Source organism: Canis lupus, chromosome 3 (assembly GCF_011100685.1).
Source record: "Canis lupus familiaris isolate Mischka breed German Shepherd chromosome 3, alternate assembly UU_Cfam_GSD_1.0, whole genome shotgun sequence".
Taxonomy (NCBI): Eukaryota; Metazoa; Chordata; class Mammalia; order Carnivora; family Canidae; genus Canis; species Canis lupus.
Window position 1 is genome coordinate 52,954,449 of NC_049224.1, and position 21,845 is coordinate 52,976,293.

Consider the following 21,845-nt stretch of genomic DNA (forward strand, 5'->3'; position numbering starts at 1 on the left):
CTGTTCCTTTTCCCCCATGTTCCTAACTGTTAGCTGTATCCTGGAGGAGGTCTTTCTCATGGCTATCCACTTAGTGAAAATAATAGTAGCTCATATTCACTGAACACTTACTATAGGCAGGTCCTGTGCTCAGGGCTTTGCATGGATGATCACATTTATTATCTCTTAACCTTCATGCCATCTTGCCTCCGAAACCACACCAGGGTGAAGACAACAGGAAGGTTCTGGTGGAGCCGGGAGTCATTAGTGAACAGAACTGATGAGGCTCTCATGTCCCTGCCCCCACTCCTGACCAACTTTGATCACCTTTCCTGTTCTAGATGAGGAACCAGGCTCAGAGATGTGAATTAAGTGGCTCAAGGTCAGGATCCCTGGGTGGGTTAGCAGTTTAGCGCCTGCCTTTCACCCAGAAAGGGTGATCCTGGAGTCCCAGGATCCAGTCCTGCGTTGGGCTCCCTGCATGGGGCCTGCTTCTCCCTCTGCCTGTGTCTCTGCCTCTGTGTGTGTGTGTATATGTGTGTGTGTCTCATGAATAAATAAATAAAATCTTTTTAAAAAAATAAATGGCTCAAAAAAAAAATGGCTCAAGGTCACACAGCTGGGAAGTAGCAGAAGGAAATTCCAGGTCTTTACTGCGCTCAAGAGAAACAGGTGACCCCATGAACTTCATTCATCTCCAGTGGAAGGATTACGAGGGTGGCCCTGGATTGTTGCAGTGCTTATGTTTATTTATTTTTTATTTTTTATGTTAAATATTTCATTTATTTATTTGGGAAAGAAAATGAGAGAGCATGGGGGTGGTGAAGGGGGAAGGCAGAGGAAGAGGAAGAAGCAGACTCCCTGGTTGAGCTCGGAGCCCGACGCAGGGCTCTATCCCAGGACCCTGAGATCGTGACCTGAGCAAAAGTCACACACTTAATGGACTGACCCACCCAGGGACCCCCACAGGGCCTGTGTTTAAATTCCAGCCCTCCCACTCCCTGGCTTAGTCTCTCTGTGCCTCAGTTTCCTATCTGAAAAGGTAGTGGGTAGTAATGGTGCATCCCTTGTATGATTCCTGTGAATCTTTAGGATTCACAGTGTAGGATTAAAAGAGGTAACACATATAAAACGCTTGATTATATGCATTAGCAATGCATATGTTGATACGCTATGATTATTACTACTACTGCTGCTGTTGTTATTGTTAGTGTTGCCATGGGTCTGGGTCCCTCCCCTGGCGCCGCCAGGGAGAATCAGAAGGTAAAGAAGAAAGCCCTGCCGGAGGCCAAAGGACAGAGGAGGGGCCGCGTGACTGCCTGGGCTGGCGGGCAATTTGCTAGAGGAGCTCATTTGGTGACTCCGACGCTGAGTTAATTAAAGATGGCTGCTAGGGGTCATTGCCATGGCGACAATTAGGCTGGGAAGGAGCCTCATTAAGGTACGGTTTTAACAAGGCCTGTTGTTTTTAACCTGGGCTCTTGCGAAAGAGGAATTCTTCAGGAGGCTTCTTTTTCTGCCTGTCTGTTTTTCGGGTCTGTTTCTAGAGACTCTGAGGAAGGATGAGAATCCCTGTGTTCAGTCCCTCTGAAGCATCCACTGGACTACAGGCTTCCTCTGAACCCTGGTGCCACCCTCCAATCTGATGTTGGAGGTGTAGAGAGGGAGGAAGGGTGGAGGCGACCAAGTCAGAGCAGGAGGTGAGGGAGGAGGATTTTATTAGAAATGGAACTAGAGGCCTTCCCTGGAACTTAGAAATGTGGGCTCTGTCCCCTCCTCACCCAAGGAGGGTGCTCCCTGGGGGGTGCGGGAGGGTGGTGTGCAGGGAAACCCTGGCAGAGGAAGGCCAAGCCTGTTTCTGTAGAGTGGAAGGAAGGGAGGAGGTTCGAGGCCTTTCTGAATTCTGAGCACTTAAAAAGGGTATTTACTTTTCTTATTTCCTTAGTAATATAGGCTTATTGAGAAACATTAGAAATTTCAGAAAAGCACAAAAAGAAAGTACCCTGCAGTCCCGCCCCCAGACTTACAGATTGTTGATTTTTGGAGAGAGAAGAACTAAGCAGAGGCTACAGCAGCTGAATTAAGGGTAGAGGAATATGTTTTCTTTTAACCCTTTTTAATTTTTATTTATTTTTAAAGAGTTTATTTATTTATTCATGAGTAACATACAGAGAGAGGCAGAGATATAGAGGGAGAAGCAGGCTCCATGCAAGAAGCCCGATGTGGGACTCCGTCTCTGGGCCCAGGATCACAACCTGATTCAAAGGCAGACACTTAATCGCTGAGCCAGCCAGGTGTCCCTATACCTTCTTTTTTTTTTTTTTTTTTAAGGTTTTATTTATTTATTTGAGAGAGAGAGAGATTGAGAATAGAGGGAGAGGTTGAAGCAGGCTCCCCACGGAACAGGGAACTTGATGTGGGGCTTGATCCCAGGACTTCAAGATCATGCCCCAAGCTGAAGGCAGACACTTAACCAACTGAGCCATCCAGGTGCCCCATACCCTTTTTTATTGTTTGAATTTTTAAAAATATTTTATTTATTTATTCATGAGAGACACAGAGAGAGGCAGAGACCTAGGCAGAGGGAGAAGCAGGCTCCTTGCAAGGAGCCTGATGTGGCACCATGACCTGAGGCAAAGGTAGATGCTCAACCACTGAGCCACCCAGATACCCCACTGTTTCAATTTTTAACGGAAGAATGTCAAATGAAACCAAGTTAAAATAGCACATCATGCAACATTTTCTCCTTCCTTCCTTCCTTTCTTCCTCCCTTCCTTCCTTCCTTCCTTTCTCTCTCTCTTTCTTTCAGTAATTTTTACATCCAGGTGGAACTTGAACTCACAACCCCAGATCAAGAGTTGCATGCTCCACCAACTGAGCCAGCCAGGCACCCCAACATTTTTCTATACATTGAGATGCAGTATATATATATATTTTTTTTCACAAAAATATTGGTCATCTTATACCTACAACTTTGAAATCTGAATTTATTACTTCAAGATAACAAGGTTTGTTTTTTTTTAAGGATTTTATTTATTTATTCATGAGGGACACAGAGAGAAAGAAAGGCAGAGACACAGGCAGAGGGAGAAGCAGGCTCCATGCAGAGAGCCTGACGTGGAACTCAATTTCAGGTCTCCAGTATCATGCCCTGGGCTGAAGGCGGCGCTAAACCGCTGAGCCACCTGGGCTGCCTGATAACAAGGTATTTCTAATGGTTTCCTGGAATGTTACATTTTCTTCCTTTTCTTTTAAAGCACATTGCAAAAAAATTTTCCATCAGTATAAAGGGTAGAGAAAGGTCAGTCTCCTACCTGGAGCCCATCTCAGAGGCAACTACTAATACCAGTTTCTTAGTATCTAGAGATATTCTTTTTTTTTTTTTTTTAAGATTTTATTTATTTATTCATGAGAGACACAGAGAGAGAGAGGCAGAGACATAGACAGAGGGAGATCAGGCTCCATGCAGGGAGCCCAACGTGGGGCTCGATTCCAGGTCCCCAGTATCATACCCCAGGCCAAAGGCGGCGCTAAACCGCTGAGCCACCAGGGCTGCCCTATCTAGAGATATTCAACCTGTGTAGAGACACACACATTTTTCCCCAGGATCCATTTTTTGTAACAAAGTTAGTATACTATGCACCCTGTTTTGCATCTCACTTTTTTCCCTTTACAGTTTATCTTGGAGATGGTTCCATACCAGCATGTATAGAACTGCCTCATTCTTTTTTTTTTTTTTTTTAAGATTTTATTTTATTTTTTATTTTTTTTTTAATTTTTTTTTTCCATTTATTTATGATAGTCACACACAGAGAGAGAGAGGCAGAGACACAGGCAGAGGGAGAAGCAGGCTCCATGCACCAGGAGCCTGACGTGGGATTTGATCCCGGGTCTCCAGGATCACGCCCTGAGCCAAAGGCAGGCGCTAAACCGCTGCGCCACCCAGGGATCCCTAAGATTTTATTTTTAAGTAATCTATCCACCCAACGTGGGGTTTGAACCCACAACCCAGAAATCATGACTGAGCTAGCCAGTTGCCCCCTGTTTTTTGTTTTTGTTTTGTTTTAAAACAGCTGTGTTCTATACAATTCTGGACTCTAATGCATTTAACCAGTACCCTCTTGGTGGACACTCAGGTTATTGCCACGGATAAGCTATATCGAGATTGGAATTCTATTTTTTAAAAAATGTTTTATTTATTTATTCATGAGAGACACAGAGACAGAGGCAGAGACACAAACATGAGAGACACAGAGAGAGGCAGAGACACAAACAGAGGAAGAAGCAGGCTCCATGCAGGGAGCCCGATGTGGGACTCGATCCCAGAACTCCAGGATCATGCACTGGGCCGAAGGCAGGCGCCAAACTGCTGAGCCACCCAGGGACCCTCAGGTTGGAATTCTAAAGAAGGCTTGTTAATTCAGAGTATTACCTCATCATTTAAAATATTTTTTTAATATTCCAGAATACGAACACCTGTGACATATTTAACAATTCTTTGAACATTTAAATTGTTACTGTTTTCCACAAAGGACTGCCCACCATAATCTTTGAGGAGCCCACAGTCTGCTGGGGAACAAGCCCTGTAATAACACACTGCAAAAGCGTTGTGGTGGTGGTATGTGCAGGAATATATGCAAAGACCTGCCTGTAGAAGTCAGGGAGGAACTGGGCTGGAAGTAGGAGGAGGGAAGGTGTTTGCAGGCAAAGGCCTTGAGGTATGAAACCCTTGGCAGGCTGCTGGACCTGGGAGTCTTTAAATATATACAGAGGTGGTTCTGGCCCTTAAGGGGCTCACACGACTGGTCTTAGATATGCTTTCTTGCCCAGAATTTGGCATAGCGGTCAATATTGGGTGGGTGTTTATGGATGGATGAATAAGTGGGGGATAAAGGAAGAGGAGCCAGAGAAGCGGGCAGGGGCATGGCTTTGATGGTCATGCTGAGAGTTTGAACTTCATTTGGTCAGGGATGGGGTCCCCCAGAAAGCCCTCAAGTGGAAGCAGGCACAATTAGATCTGATCCCATGGAAGGGTTCCTCAGGGAGCCCCAGTAGAATCAGGAGGGCCACACAGGCTGCAAACCGGGTGTGGGACACTGTCATACTGTTCCCTCATATTCAGTGTCTCACGTTCACGGATTCTCCCTGCAGGAGGATTATATATCCCAACCCTTTGTTGCATGCCTGGTGAACACAGGCATGGCCACAAGGCTTGTTTTGGCCAATGAAATATGAATGGAAGAGATAAGTGACATTTTTTCAGGAGCAGCTTTAAGGGACAATTAGTTTAAGTTTGGCCATGTTCTTGGCGGTTGTACAGGTCAATATGGAGCTACCTTTAGCCTGCATCCCTGAGTCACAGTGATGAGCAGAGGTCCCTCACCAACCTGCAGTGGGCATGTTAACATGAATGAGAAATAAATGATGTTTCTTCAAGCCACTAGAATTTGGGGGTTGTTTCATAACATATGAAATGTAGCATAACAATGCTATGCAGACTGATCCACAGAACTGGATCAGATAATTCTCAAGTTCCTTCCAGATGTGTGTAACAGGTCATATAACAGGCTTTCATGTGGCTTGTATTGAGTCCACTCTTGGTTTACCCAGGGATACTCAATCTCAAGTGTTTTTTTTTTTAAGATTTTATTTATTTGAGAGAGAGAGAGAAAATGAGCAGGGGCAAGGGACAGAGAAAGAAGCAGACTCCCTGCTGAGCAGGAAGCCCAATGTGGGGCTTGATCCCAGGACCCCGAGATCATGACGTAAGCTGAAGACAGACACTCAACCAACTGAGCCACGCGGGTGCCCCTCAGTTCAAGTTCTTATGGAGATCGAGACTCATGGGTTTTCCACCAGAGCCCCAAGAACATTTCTCAGAAATAGATAAAAAGCCTATGGCAAAGTCTCCAGCAGCTGCTGTCCCTTCTGAGACGTGGCTCTTGGTGGCCTTTAGTAGATCAGAAACATCAACAGCCATGTTGATATCAACAGTAAGATAAGAGTGTATTTTAATCACTGGGATTCCCTCTTTCTGAAGGGGAAACCAAGCCTTTTAACCCAAACCCCTTGTGCCATTGTACCTAATAATTGGTTGCAGCTGCCTTCCCAATAAGGATACTTATCTCATAGAGCAGGAGGTCCAGAGGAAGGTTGTCTTTTTTTTTTCTTAGATTTTATTTATTTATTCATGAGAGACACACACAGAGAGGCAGAGACACAGGCAGAGGGAGAAGCAGACTCCCCATGGGGAACTCGATGAGGGACTCAATCCCAGAACTCTGGGATCACGCCCTGAGCCAAAGGCAGACGCTCAACCACTGAGCCACCCAAGTGTTCCGAGGAAGGCTGTCCTTTAACATCATAGCATCAAGGCTCAGGAAGGTCGGGTATGATATTATTATTTCTAGTATGATTTTAAAGATTAAGGGCAGGTAGCACTGACAACAAAAGTTGGAAACAGTGTTTCCAGTAGGAACACTGCCTGAAAATGTTGAATGGCACAAATCCATATTACATGGGGAAAAAAAGAAACTTGAAAAATAAAATAACAAATAGTCAAGATCAAATCCTTGGAGATTTACATCTTTTTAAAAAATATAATTACCTAACACAAAACCTCATCTCCATCCTCACTCACTTTGATGACACTGTTAGCATCATATCCTTCAGAAACTACCAACACCTTGGCAGTGTTCTATTTCTTGACTTTCGGTGGTGATTATATGAGAGATTGTGTTATAATTATTTATATTATTATATTTCATAAGCTTTCTATGTCTGTTATATTTCATAATTTTTAAAAAATCTGTTTTGCTTTTTAAGTGCCAGCACCTTTAATAAGGTCAGCTGAGCATATGAGGAAATGACCAGAGGCACCACTAAAGGAATACAGATCTTAAAGCCTGGTTGCCAGGACCCAGGTCTTCCATCTTCATCTTCCACGTTGGCTTTATTCTCAGTAACATTCCCTTTCATGATCACAAGGTGGCTGCCAATAACCATAAGAGCCATGTGATTGTTTGCTTGTTCATGCCAAAGAAGAAGATGAGAGGAAAATGCTCCACCCAATCCATGGACTCACAGTCATCATCAGGACAGATGGTATCAGCTGATCCAGACCAATGGTTCCCAATCCCATCAGGCCTGATGCCTACTTTCCATAATAAATATTATTATCCTACTGAAATTTGTTTTATACTACAAATAGAAATTCTACAAAATAGAACCCACTTTTGCATATAATTATAGAACCCCCCCCCAAATAAAAAAACCAATACAGTGCCCTAACTATGAAAGAAAAAGAAAAACAAAATGAAATGTATAAAAAAATAACATGTATTTCAAGATATATGCTCAGGTGCAAGTATTCTAAAGGATAAAACAAAACAATCAGATACCTTCACCTACATATAAAATCTCCACAAATATGGCAGTGATAGATGAAGACAGATACAGGTGGATTGTTTTGGTGACTAAAATGCCACCTGGTACATGATTTTGTTGACATAGTAACTCTTGGGAAGATTCTAAACACCATAGAACATAAGACTTCTCAATGTACACAGTGGTTGCTGCACTGTGGTGTTTTTTTTTTTTTTAAGATTTTATTTACTTATTCATGAGAGAGACACAGAGAGAGAGAGAGGCAGAGACATAAGCGGAGAGAGAAGCAGATTCTATGCAGGGAGCCCAGTGTGGGACTTGATCCCAGGACTCTAAGATCATGCCCTGGGCCCCCCTGGGCCAAAAGCAGGTGCTCAATTGCTGAGCCACCCAGACATCCCTGTGGTGTATATTTAATATATATATTAAAACTGTACAAAAAACTTTTCTGTTAATATGTAAAGTGGGATTCGCTTCTAGGCTCAGATTTTGCTTTTTTCTTTTTTCTAAAAAAGATTTTATTTATTTATTTGAGAGAGAGTGAGCAGGAGCAGGGGAGGGGCAGAGGGAGAGAGAAGCAGACTCCCCACTGAGCAGGGAGCCTGATGATGCTGAAAATCCTGAAATCATGACCTGAGCCAAAGGTAGACACTTAATTGACTGAACCACTCTGGTGCCCCTAGGCTCAGATTTTTCACCTATGTCACTATTCAGTGGGACATTTGAAAGTTTTATGGGATTATGGCAAAAGCTTTGTTATTGCAAATGTCAGGAATTCTAGCCCCTACCTCAGCTCATCAAATATCTGCAGTTCCTCTATCATCATGACAACCAGGAATGTCCCACAGAAATATAAATGATTGTAAGAATACTGCTGCCCCTCCCCCCTGGAAAATCTCTGGTTTGGTCCAGTTAGGAATCCTTTGTGTGGACTGGGGTGGCTGCCTGAACAAAATTGGATTCTTTTAGCAAGAAGGAGGGCCAGAGATAGTGAAGGTGACCCAGTGTTCACGCTAAGCCTCAAGCTCAGCTGTTTCTCACAGATTCACGGTCTACTGCTGGGGTTCCTTCCTGGGTTTGAAAAATCTTAGAAGATGCACAGAGGGACTCTCAGGAGAAAGTTCCATTAGGTATATAGGTGTGTGTGTGTGTGTGTGTGTGTGTGTGTGTGTGTGTGTGTGTGTGTGGTTTCTGACTGGCATAGAAAATACTCATATTTCTCAGCCAGAAAGAAGGGAGGCCAGGACAGGGTAGGCTGATCCTGTGCCCACTGAGAGGAAATAAACCCCCTTTCTCTGACTTCTTCTAAAACACTGACACTCAGATTTGTACACCTCCTCCTATCGTACAAAACCCCTTTCCTACTACTATCTTACTGTGCACTTGTCTTCTGTTGGGTTACTCATCTTTTAAAAAATTAATTTGTTGAAACTCTTTATCTATTCCTCCTTTTATTTATGTTTTTTTAATTTATTTTGTTGATGTTTTCTGCCAATTGTCACTTTTCATTTAACTTCATATAAGGCATTTCTTTTTTTGCCTCCTGTAAGTTTTTTCTTTAAGATTTTATTTATCTATTCATGAGAGACCCACAGAGAGAGGCAGAGACATAGGCCAAGGGAGGAGTAGGCTCCATGCAGGGAGCCCGAAGTGGACTCGATCCTGGGACCGCGGGATCACACCCTGAGCCAAAGGCAGATGCTCAACCGCTGAGCCACTTAGAAGTCCCTGCCTCCTGTAAGTTTTTAACTGTTATGTAATGAAATTTAGAAATTTATTACTTTGTGTACATTAGGATTGTAAGCCTAGATGAACTGGTGGTTTTCATATGTTGATGTGTAGGAGGCCTGCTGGGACAAGGGAACTGTGCTATGGGAAGGCCAGGTTTGTGAGCTTACAAATCTGGCTTTCCCAAGTCAGGCAAATATCCAGAGACTTATACCAAGACCTCCCCTCCACTCCTTTCCCCAGAAGGTACACCCATGTGCAGGACCTGGGATTCAGAGTTCCCTCTGAATCCTACCAACAATCCTTATAGAGCCACAAGTGACCAATAGTTCTGCCTGAATGGCTGAGGGACCCTCTGGAGGTTATTTCCTGGCTTTGGGAGTGGGACATACAGGGCATCAATGTGGCCAAGTGAAAGCCATCAAGGGCTGGGAGGAAGAGGAGGTGGGGTGAATGTTGGTGCTGTGGCTAACTGGCTGTGTGGCTTTGGGGCAGCCTCTGCCTCTCTCTGGGCTCAGAGTCCTCCTCTGCCCAAGAAGGAGGTTGACCATAATGGTCTTAGGGTTCCCTTTCATGGCAGATATCCCATCATATTTCTCCATATATCCCTTTCTTGAGAGAGTCTTACTGCTGGGAGCTGCCTCATCCTGCCCCTGCTCAGATTCCTCACCTGGGACAGGAGGGGACCTCAATTTGAGGATGTCTGGGAGTATCTTTTGCTCCAGAAACTTGCTTCAGATCTGGGTGTGATTTCTGAGTCTCCGCCTGGCTTCAGCCCTGGCAGTGCAGAATGGAGGCCAGTCCCATAGGGCTCCCTGGGGCATCCCTTTTCTGATAATATCAAACCTATTGACGTGCACGCATATTGAACATAATTTACTCTGTGAGCTGTGTGGCGACTGGCTAGTTAGCACGAGTTCTGTCCCACAGACAACTAATTAGACAGTTTTTCATTGGAGTGCCTGGGTGGCTCAGTTGGTTAAGCATCTGCCTTCATCTCAGGTCATGATCCCAGAGTCCTGGGATCAAGCCCCACATCAGGGAGCCTGCTTCTCCCTCTCTCTCTGCCTGCTGCTCCGCCTGCTTGAGCTCTCTCTCTGTCAAATAAATTCTTTTTAAAAACCCACATTTGTTCATTTGGATTTTGCAAGTTTTCTTTTAAAAATCTGTAAGCAGATTTTGCTTTTCATGCTCCTTATATTTTTTTAGCTCCAAAAAAGCTCATAAACTGAATACTATGCTTAACCAGGCTGGAGACTCCCAGTGCCCTGCTCACACCCACCCCCAGCCTCCCTGCTTCTAGTCTGTCTCCAACTTGTCCTACACAATGCAGCCAAAGTGCCTTAGTTCCTTTCTTTTCTTTTCTTTTTTTTAATTATAAAGACTTTACAATTTATTTATTTATTTTTAAAGATTTTATTTATTCATGAGACACACACACACACACACACACACACAGGCAGAGATACAGGCAGAGGGAGAAGCAGGCTCCACGCAGGGAGCCCGATGTGGGTCGATCCTGGGTCTCCAGGATCATGCCCTGGGCCGAAGGCAGCGCTAAACCGCTGGCCCACTGGAGCTGCCCAAGACTTTACAATTTAATAATTTTTGTTTATTTTTCAGAACAGTGATTCATTCCATGGCTCAACATTCAATATGACCAAAATGCACACAGTGTAAGTCTCCCTCCACACCTAATGTCTATCATTGCGGTATATCTTGCAGATGTAGTCTATGACTACTCCTAAGTATATGTATACATATTCTTTATTTGGGGGGTGGGGTGTCCCCTCCATTTTTTTTTTTTAACACATTGACAGCAGAGTATTTTTTCTAAGTGTATTTCCAACCAGGCCTTTTGGTGACTCCCTTTTGTCCCAAAGGGGAAAGACCAAGCTCGTTAGGCTGACCACTGCCCAACACCCTTGCTTACCTCCAGGCCTGTGCATACTGCTGTCTGCCGTCAAATCACACGTCCCCTGCTCCTAGGCTCAGCTTCCCTGGTTTGCTCGCTGTGCTGGCAGTATCTCTCCTGCTCATGGAAGCATACAATGCAGCCACTGGTCAGTCACTGTCTGCTCCCCTGTGAGTCTCCCCCCCGCCAGGCCATGCGGTACTCAGAAACAAGAGGTCGTACCTTACTCATATGGAATCCCTAGGGCTGGGCACCGTGCCTGGTACCGAGAGGGTGCTCCGCGATCTTTGCCCAGTAGACTTGTAGGGGGCCCCGAGGCGCTTTGCTACAGCGGCACCTCGTGGTAGACCTTGGAAATGCAGCGAGGAAAAGACCTTGGAGGGAGGGGTGGGGGTTCCACAGGTTCCAGAGATCCCTTGGGGTCTGAGTAGGAGGCGCTCCCCTGTCCGTCTGCTACAGACCCCACCTTGTCCATCGGCGTCCAACTTGAGCAGAGCCTAGTGGTAAGTGACCCACCTTTCCATCTCCAGAACTGCTGTCCCCTGAAATCTACCCACCCCATAATCAGTAGTAGCTTGGGGCATTTAGCAGTAAGTGTGTATGTGGGGTGTGTGTGCATGCAAGTCTACATGCACACGTGTGTGATGTACTTGCTTCGGGGCATGGCTAGCATGTCCCTGTACAGATACTTAACACCATCCCTCTTCTATAAGACAAAATTATTGGCAATCATTTCAATAATCATGAAATGAATAGCAGTAAATAAATGGCAGACAGCCAAAATGTTCTTTTATTGAATTTTATCTATAAGCTCACACCATTTCAAAAAGAAATGAAATTACAGATACAATAATCATTATAGTACAAAAAAGGAAAACATGGACACATACTTTTACATTATTTTTTTAAAAGGGGGGGCATATATTCATATATTGGTCTGTCCCAGTAATGAATAAAATTACATTGGAATTAAATAGGAACAATTTAGAAAGAAGACATTTCCATTTTTAAAAAGATTTCTTATTTATTTATTTATTTATTTATTTATTTATTTATTTGAGAGAGAGAGAGAGTGTGAGCACACAGAAGCAGGTGGGGAGGGGCAGAGAGAGAGGGAGAAACATACTCCCTACTGCGCAGGGAGCCTGATATGGGGCTTTATTGTGGGGCTCCATGTGGGGCTTGATCCCAGGACTTTGGGATCATGACCTGAGTTGAAGGCAGAGGCTTAGCAAACTGAGCCACCCAGGTGCCCCAAGACACTTCCATTTCCATTTTATTTATTTATTTATTTATTTATTTATTTATTTATTTATTTATTTATTTATTTTTGACACTTCCATTTTAAACAAATTGTTCAAATTCAGTAAAATATTTCCAGTTTAATCTAAAATGTGCACTTTCTTAACAAAACTGTTAGGTCCTCAGAACTCGCCCTCTGGTTCACTATTTAAAGCTTCATTTTATTTATCTATTTTAAAGCTTTTATTTTTAAGTAATCCTTACCCCCAACGTGGGGCTTGAACTTACAACCCTGAGATTAAGAGTTGCATGCTCTACCGCCAGAGCCAGCCAGGCACCTCTGTTTACAATTTTAAATACAAATAAAACAAAGTGGTTCAAGTCCTGTTTCTCCAAGTTTACTATCACAGAGCTAGGGCTTGGAGACACAAACCATGCCTGAGGCCACTCAGACAGTTCCAACCCTCGGAATTTGTGTGGGGGCCAGTGTGGAGCTAGAAGTTGTTGAAATTTATGCCTATGTAGGGCACGGGGTTGAGGAAAAGATGGGTAATAGAAATGCACTGACTTGATGTCTACATATTTATTATTAAAGCCAACAGGTTAAGACACAAAAGGACCCATATTGTAGGATTCTACTTATACGAGGAAGCTAGAATAGGCAAATTCATAGAAACAAAAAGTAGAAAGAGGTTACCAGGGGCTGGACAAGGGGGCAGGGATGTTATTGTTTAAGAGGCCTAGAGTTGGGATCCCTGGGTGGCGCAGCGGTTTAGCGCCTGCCTTTGGCCCAGGGTGCAATCCTGGAGACCTGGGATCGAATCCCACGTCGGGCTCCAGGTGCATGGAGCCTGCTTCTCCCTCTGCCTATGTCTCTGCCCCTCTCTCTCTGTGTGTGACTATCATAAATAAATAAAGATTAAAAAAAGAGAGGTCTAGAGTTTACTTTGGAGATGATGAAAAAGTTCTGGAAGTAGTTCCACAACATTGTGGATGTGCATAATGCTGCTGAACAGTACACTTAAAAATGATTAAAATATTCACAATAAAAAATTGAAAAAATAGTTAATGTGGTCAAATTTATGTTATTTTTATTTTACCACAATGGAAACAATATGAAAAAAAAAAACCCCAACAGGTTAGAATTAACGAAATAATTTTGGGAGGGGAAGAATATCTTATCATTGACGTGGCTGAAGAATTTCTGGTGCAAAGTGATAATTTAAAAAAAACAGACTGCAGGTGGGTTTTATTATTTTATTTATTTATTTATTTATTTTTTTATTATTTTTTTTAAAAAAGATTTTATTTTATTTATTTATGAGACACCTAGAAAGAGGCAGAGACACAGGCAGCGGGAGAAGCAGGCTCCCTGCAGGGAGCCCCATGTGGGACTTGATCCCGAGATTCCAGGATCACACCCTGGGCTGAAAGCAGGCGCTTAACCGCTGAGCCACCCAGGGATCCCCTTTATTAGTGTTTTTATTTTTTATTTTTTTTAAAGATTTTATTTATTTATTGAGACACAGAGAGAGAGAGAGGCAGAGACACAGGCAGAGGGAGAAGCAGGCTCCATGCAGAGAGCCTGACGTGGGACTCAATCCCAGGTCTCCAGGATCACGCCCCGGGCTGCAGGTGGCGCTAAACCGCTGCGCCACCAGGGCTGCCCTATTAGTGTTTTTAAATTGTCTATAGACAAGGTCCTCACCTGCCCCCAGGTTGGATCCGTTGGGACACCATTGGTGTGTTTATCTTTGTGGGTCTGTGCTGTGTTTGTTTTTTTAATCTGTCTGTGAGGTATTTGTTTTTGGTTTTCCAATGTGTAATGTGTCTCTCTGTTTATGTTTCTTTGTGTGTAATTTGTGTCTGTCTACAGTGTGTTGTGTATGGTATGTTCCTGCTGTGTGCTTGTTTGTGGGTGGTTGTATCTCCTTGGATCTGGGGGTCTTAGTGTTTCTGTGTGTGTCCGTGGTGTGTGTGGTAAGCACATGGTGACCCACTCCATCCCTGCTCCCTCTCTCTCATTTTGTCTGAGACTGCCTTCCCAGTGACTCCCAGTCTGTCCAGAAGTCCCAGCGAGCCCTGCACTTGTTCACCCACAGACCCCAAATGGGTCTGATGGGAGTGGACAACAAACCACTCCCAGAGTGACACAGTCCTTCCTCTTGAGGTCACCTCCATCCAGCACTAATGTTGAGCTAGGAGCACAAGTTTGTGGATCTCATGGCCTGGAGCCATGGAGACTCCAGTCCTGACCTGGAATCCATGCCTCACCCCCGGAGATCATCAGTCATTGCTCTGGGTGTCAGTTCCACCACCTTTAAAGTAGGAATGGTAGGGGATCTCTGGGTGGCGCAGCGGTTTGGTGCCTGCCTTTGGCCCAGGGCGCGATCCTGGAGACCCGGGGTTGAGTCCCACGTCGGGCTCCCGGTGCCTGGAGCCTGCTTCTCCCTCTGCCTGTGTCTCTGCCTCTCTCTCTGTGTGACTATCATGAATAAATAAATAAAGTCTTAAAAAAAAAAATAAAGTAGGAATGGTAAGAGGCATCTGGGTAGCTCAGTGGTTAAGCATCTGCCTTCAGTTCAGGTTGTGATCCTGGGGTCCTGGGATCGAGTCCTGCATTGGAATCCCCTCAGAGAGCCTGCTTTGCCTTCTGCCTGTGTCTCTGCCTCTCTCTCTGTGTCTCTCATGAATAAATAAATAAAATCTTTAAAAAAAAAAAAGTAGGCACGATAATACCAGCTGGAATTTCCCTCGCCCAAACACAGCCCTGCACAGGCTTCTGAGGAAGCCCCTTTCAGGGCCAACAGGCTGAGCTCTGTGAGAGGTCTTCAGAGCAGTTAGTGAATAGGTAGGGAGGTACGGAGGCAGCAAGCCAAGCCAAGGGGGGCTGGGAATCCTGTAGCTGCAGTTGGGAAGGAGCAGGCCTGACCCACAGAGGGGGTGACACGCTTCCCTTTCCAAGCTCTGAGGTTCCCAAGCGGAGGTTGGGCGAGGGTGGTGGGAAGCCTGTTTCCTGAACAAAGGTCAGCCTCCCTTGCCGCTGATGCTCTTTTGGGAGCCTTGGCTTTGGCCAACGGGAAAGAAAGGCTCCTTCTCTCTGGGCAGTGGTGGGCCTGGCACAGGGCTGCCTGGGAAACAGAGCCCAGTGTCTAGCTCCAATGGGCATTCAGAAGCTCAAGGCCTGGAAGGCTCTGCCAGCTGCCGGAAAAAGGAACCATTGTCCTGTTCTCACCCGAGCGAACAGGGCCTTCCCTCCACTGCTCTTGGGGGCCTATCCATCTCCGGGCTCCCAGCGTGGCCTGTGACTCAGAAGTGCCCACAGTGAGGCACCACAACTGGGCTCTGAGGGAGGAATCACAGGTGTGCGCTTGAGGAATGGGCTGGCGCTTCTGATTCTCATTCAAGTCTGGATGCAGAACCACCCTCTGAGCTACAGGATGGCCTGGGCCACCTTAGGGCTGAGGATGTATGTGTGTATGTGTGTGCACCAAGTAGCAAGGACACGGGACCTCTCAGATGCTTTTGGGGCTCCCAGTTGCCATCTGCATGGTCTAGCATAGCTCCAAAATTCTCCCTGTAGACTTCCAGGCTAGCAAGGAGCCACCACAATCCACTCATCCAGAGCTCTGCTCCTCTGTGTACTAATAAGCTTAGCAAACCCACCTCCTGATGGGTTTGGAGGACTCTGATATACCAACAAGGTGGCTCGTGCGGATCCTGTGCCCCCAGTGGAGACAGCTTTGTTGAGAGCACAGCCTCTGTAGAGTCAGTGAAGCTGATGAAGAATGACACGTCTGTCCTTTCATCCATTAAAAAACAGGTGGCTAAGGGCACCGTGGCATCTTGCATTGGACCTTGGAAGACAGGACATTAGTGGAAACAGGTGAAATACAAATAAATCTAGCATTTAGTTCATGGTACAGTAGTTGCCCTTATTTGTGGTTTTGCCTCCCACGTTTCAGTCCCTGGAGGTCAACCATGGTTCTGAGCAGCTGACCCTCTTTCTGATATGTTGTCAGAAGGTCACTAGCAACCTAACGCTACATCACCACGCCTGTGTCACCCATCTTATGTCATCTCATCACGTGGGCATTTTACCGTCTCATGTTATCAAAGAAGAAAGAGGAGTACAGCACAATATTTTGAGAGACAGACAGACCACATTCACATCACTTTTACTATAGTGTGTTGCTATAATTGCTCTATTTTATTATTAGTTTTTGTTGTTAATCTCCTACTGTGCCCAATTTATAAATTAAGTTTTATCGTAGGTATGTAGAGAGGAACACAGTGTATATAGATTCATACAATATTTGTGGTTTCAAGCATCCACTGGGACGGGGGGAGTCTTGGAATGGACCCCTGCAGAAAAGAAGGATGACTATTGTAGGGATGTTACCTCGTTGGTTTTGACAATGGTACCATGGTTACATAAGATGGTAAGGTTTGAGGAATCTGAGTAAAGGGTGTGCAGGAACCCTGTACTATCTTCAACTGTTCGATAAGTCTAAAGTTGTTCCAAAATAAAAAAATTTCCTTTAAAAAGGTGGGTACTGGAGAAGGAGCCCAAGTGCCTGCCCTGGTCACCCTAGCTCACCACTTCTACGGAGCCTGCTGGAAGCCTTTGTCTGAGCAACTCTTTTGGACACAACTAATTCAGAACCCAGAAATACATGAAACACCATTTATAGAGCAAATCCTGTGTGTAAGGGCCAATACCCATCGCTTCACACAACACACACGCCACCCTGCAAGCACTGTTTCTATTGAAGCACTATTTAGAGATGAAGAAACTGTGACTCAGTGGGCTCTGAAGCCAGCTGAGATCACACGCCCGGAGCTGCAGAGCCCAGGTCTGCTGACTCCGAGTCCAGGTCCCTCTGGAGTGCTCTCCCTAGCGCTGGGTTCCTAGGGGGCGGTTGCTGTCTGATAACTCAGTTGGCGACGGATGTGGGTCTTGTAGATGGGACTGACCCTAGGCAGGATGCTTCGGAAGAGGAGCTCTCTCCAAGTCTCGTGGAGCTGCGCCCTGTTTGCAGACCAGTGACCCCTCAGGGGGCCCATCACTCACCAGAGGCCTGAAGGCCTTTCTCATTAGTCACCAGTTCCTGTTACTGTCCTGGAAAGTGAGAAAGCAGTATTTTAGCTGCACTCCCCACCCTCACCCCCAAGGGGCTCTTCTGGTACGTTCCAGACTTCCTGGGGAGTGGGGGGGGGGGCCAGGTTGCCTCAGCTTTCATCAATCCCCAGTACAGCTGCCAGGCTGTGGGTGGCTGGGGCCCAGCTGGCCCCCCATGGTGAGGCGGTGGGGGCGTGTTGAGAGGATGCCTGGGTGGGCGGCTAGTGAGAACTGGCTTCCTGGGGCCTCCCCGGGTGCTGAGCAGCGTGGCCACTTCCGAAGGCCCCTTTGTTTGCCCCTTTATCCAGAAGAGTGGCTGCAATTGTGTAGGGTACAAAGCCACTGTGGGCCCTGACTTCCCACCCCTGCCTGTGGCCCAAGAGGCAGAGGATTTCCCAGGCTCCTCATAACAGCAGCCTCCTGCCCCTCCTGGGCAGCCGGTGAGACCCAGGCCTTCTCCTTCTGAGCCCAAGACCTGATCATCTAGCTCACATCAGCTCTTCTGCGCCCCGCCCCCCACCACCAGGGGACACGGCCATTCACACAGGCCATTGCCTTACTGCTTGTCCGCGCCTTGTCCCTGGACACACACAAGTGCTAGATGCCAGTTAAGACGCCAGGGAAAACTCCAGGAAGATGCCCTGTGCTCCACTCACCTGTCATTGCAAAGCATCTGGGGAGCAGTTGGTGACGCACTGGCAGCCCAGGGTGAACTGAGCCTGGACCACCTGAGGGGGTGGCTGGCAAGTAGGGTAGGATGGGGAAGCTGGCCACAGGGTCCTTGCTCCCACCATGAATTAAGAAGGGAAGAGGAGGAAGGAAGGAGCTCTTCCCTCCCCTTCCCCCTCCTCCTTTGCCTTTTCTACACTGGTCTGCTAAGCCCTGTCCCCATATCCCAGTGTCCAGTGTCCAGTGCTCCCACTATTTCCCTGCCTGTAATGGCTGAGACTGAGAGAAGTGACTTTCTCAAGGTCTCTCAGCTCATAAGTAGAATTCAAGGCCATGGACATCTGACTCCTTAGAGGGCGCTTTTAACCATTCTTTGAGAAAGGGGGATGAACTGCGTGGTCAAAGCCACAGAGGCTGCTCCAGGGCTGGCTGCTTTGGCCTCTGTCTGCCCAGACTACCCAGCCTCTGCCATCCCCTGGGAGTGGCCACCTTCGCTCAGTGGGGGAAGTTCCCATCCTTCCAGGAAGCTCTTTACCCTTGTCTCTCTCCCTGCCCCTCACCTCCAAAGAGGGACAGAGGGGACCACCTCAGGGCTCATGCCCTGCACCCTGGGAGCTCTCCTGGAGGAAATAATAGCTCACATATTGGCCTATAGCTCTCACCCAACCTGTTTTCCTTTGGGTCGGGGAAACAATAATTCAAGGTCTTGCGGTCCACTCCTGGAACCCGGAAGGTCACCCCCAGCCCCAGGGGCCAGGCTCTGGGCAGCAGCCCTCTAGGGAGAGCCACCCCTGCCCCACCTGCCACAAACCTCAAGTCCTTTGGGGAGCAGAGGAAGCTAACTCACTGCTGTTCTCTTCACAGAGACTGAAGCTGCCAAGCTGGATCTTCCCTCTCATTCTCCCTCCTCTCTTTCTCCTCTCTCCTTCTCCTGTTTCCCCTTCCCTCCCCTGCCACTGCCTTCCTTTCTACTCCTCCATCTTTCTCTCCCTCCTCCTGCTTCTCATCCCTCTCTTCTTCTCCTCCCATGTCCAAATCTCTCCAGGGGTCCAGGACTTGAAGTTCGTAGAAATGATGCAGGGAGCATTGCCCTCCGCTCATCAACCCAGAGTGCCACAAATCATAAAGTTCATACTAGAGGGAGGCCTTGGACTTCCTCTATGAAGTCTTTCCTTTTACAGATGGCCCAGAGAGAGGAGGCAATGTGCCCATGGTCCAAAGTACTATGTGGCCACTCTTCCACAGGAATAAAAGTAATCACAGCACCATTTATTGATCATCCACTAGATGTTAGGTGCTATGCTAGGTACTTTATATCGATTCCATGATAGCAACACTTTAGATTAGGAGCCACTATTGCCTTTCATTTTGCACTAGGAAACTGAAAGCCTGAGAAGTCCAATGACTTGTCCAATGTCACATAGCCAGGAAGTGGAAGACTATAGAGATTCAACCCAGGGCTGCTCCAACTTGATCATTCACGAGATCTGTTAGGATCATTTTCTCCAGCTCCTTCCTGCTCAGGACTCATTGATCACTCATTTGCCCAGAGGTTGCTTGAGGCCCCTCAGGGGCCTCCTTTTATACCAGACTGTCCCCTGCCAGGCAGTCCTATGGCCCCACCACGCACCTTGCTCTGCCCAGGATGCTGCCTTCCGTTCATCTCAGGGACTCCATCCTGCTCACTCGGGCCCTGGAGATGAGGGCAGAGGAGCATTCTGGGAGGACAGGGGTAGGGGGCCTGGAGCATCTACCCCTCCCATCTGTCCGCCCACCCAAGAGCCCTCCCTGTGAGATGTCACATGAATTCATCATTAACAAAAGCTCAGGGCAGAGGTGGGAGTGCAGTCACAGCTGTGGGAATGAAGCGGGGAAGGAGAGAGACAGCCAGCCACAGACATCCCCAACCCTTGGCTGTCCCTTGGAGCAGAAGGAGGCCTGTCGGATGTGGGAGGACAAGGGGCTGCCCCCTGCTGAGGAAAGACACTAAACTTGGGCCTCCTGCCAGCCCTAAAGAGGGCCTGACCCTGGCTGAGCCAGTTTGGGACAGAGCAGCAGGTGTGGGGTGGTGCTTGGTTCTTGCTTGTCCCCTGCATTTATGAGTCACACCCCACCCTGCATGTGAGCCATTAAGGGGTCAAGGCAGCAGGGAGCCTCTGTTGCTGGTCTGCTGAGTACCCAGACTAAATGCGTGTAAACACCAGGGACTGAGAGGAGGGAAGAAATGGATCCATTTCACGGAAAATGAAACTGAGGCCCAGGTAGGAGAAGGGACTTTTGTGAGTTCATGCAGCAGTATATAGGCAGTGAGGGCTTTCAGCTCTTGGAGGAGAGGATTCGGAAGGGGCCACCAGGGGATCCCCTCCTTGTCCCACCCCAGGGTCATCGGTGCATGAGGGCTCAGAGTCTAGAGCACTGTTGTCCGGAGGTTGGGGGCACTCCTTCCCGGAACAGGGGCTCAGGTCCAGAGAGAATGCTCATGGGGATTTTCTGTGGAGGAGAGCTAGCCACACCTCTGTTTGAATTAAAAAAGAGGACCCCTGCCCTTAACACCTTACTTCCCCTGCGGGAAGACATCCTGCAGCCTGGGGCTGGGTGTTCCTGCTAGCCTGGCCCCCTCCAGCCTTGTCTCCTCCCTGAGTGACTGTAACCTCTCTCCTACCCTCCTGCTCAGGGCTCCACTCTCTCCATGCCTCCTGCTGCTGCCCCCAGAAGACCAGGATCCCCCGTGGGGCTCACATGGGCATCTCAGGAGCCAGCTGCCTCCTCCTTCCACTTGCCCCATACTCCAGCTGTGGGAGGCCCTGGCCGCCGCTGTACCCAAGTGGACCTGCCTTGCACCTGCTTTTTCTTCTAGTGGAGCACAGTCCCTCCTCTGCCTGGACTGTGCCTGAGCATACCCCTGGTCTTAGAGGACATGTCTTTAGGAGGCCTCTGTGGCCCCATTGGTGGAGTCAGCTGCCCTCCTCCACAGGCTTCCCCTAGTATGGGCCTGGCCTCTCTGTGCTGTCACACAGTGTGGCTGTCTCTCGCTCATCGGATGCAAGGCTTCTGGAGGGAAGCAGCCTATGTGTCTCTTCCCAGCTGCTGTCTGGGCCCAGGGCTGTAACACAAACCACTACAGTATATTTATTTATTTTTTAAAAGATTTTTATTTATTTTTATTCATGAGAGACACACAGAGAGAGGCAGAGACACAGGCAGAGAGGGAAGCAGGCTCCCTATGGGGAGCCAGATGCAGGACTCTATCCCAGGTCCCCTGGATCATGACCTGAGCCAAAGGCAGATGCTCAACACTGAGCCACACAGGCATTCCCAGACTGCTACAGTTTAATGAGTGAATGAGTATTTCTTTTGTACCAGGTTCTGTGCAAAAGCACATTACATATAACTCCTCAGTGTGTCTTCATAATGACCCTTTGGATTCGATTATTGATAATTAATAATAAACACTAACAGTTAATAATAAATGTTGTTATTATTAATTAATAATAATTATTAATAAACACCCATTCCACAGGAGAAGAAACTGAGGCCCCGGGTGGTTAGGTACTTTCCTGCTAAGGGGTGTGTCTGAGTCTTCTATTACATGCACTGCCTCGTACCAGATCGTGGTTCAACTCACAATATGAGTTGAATGAACCAGTAAATAAGCCACCAGGATCTGGGTAGGCATGGGTAGGCAGGGGAATCAGCAGCGCTGCTTTCACGAGAGCATGGCACAAAGTCCCTGCTCCCATCAGGGCCTGTGTCCCAGCTCAAGGGGCTCCAGTACCCTCTGAAACTAATGCTGGGCTCTAGCCT

At 47.1% G+C, this 21,845-nt stretch overlaps 2 long non-coding RNA genes across 2 annotated transcripts in view; one reads left to right on the plus strand and one right to left on the minus strand.

Moving 5' to 3' along the window:
* The window catches only part of LOC102153952, a 23,992-nt gene extending 12,669 nt beyond the window's left edge, over nt 1-11,323 (minus strand). Inside the window, exons 1-2 of the long non-coding RNA XR_005356371.1 lie at nt 11,231-11,323; nt 11,027-11,125 (exon numbers count right to left, since the gene is read on the minus strand). This is a non-coding gene — a long non-coding RNA (uncharacterized LOC102153952). The remainder of the gene's footprint in view (nt 1-11,026; nt 11,126-11,230) is intronic.
* On the plus strand, nt 9,047-21,236 carry LOC111095220. Its single transcript, XR_005356372.1, has 3 exons — nt 9,047-9,102; nt 10,717-10,769; nt 20,716-21,236. It is a non-coding gene; the product is annotated as an uncharacterized LOC111095220 (long non-coding RNA).
* Nucleotides 21,237-21,845: the final 609 nt, after the last annotated feature.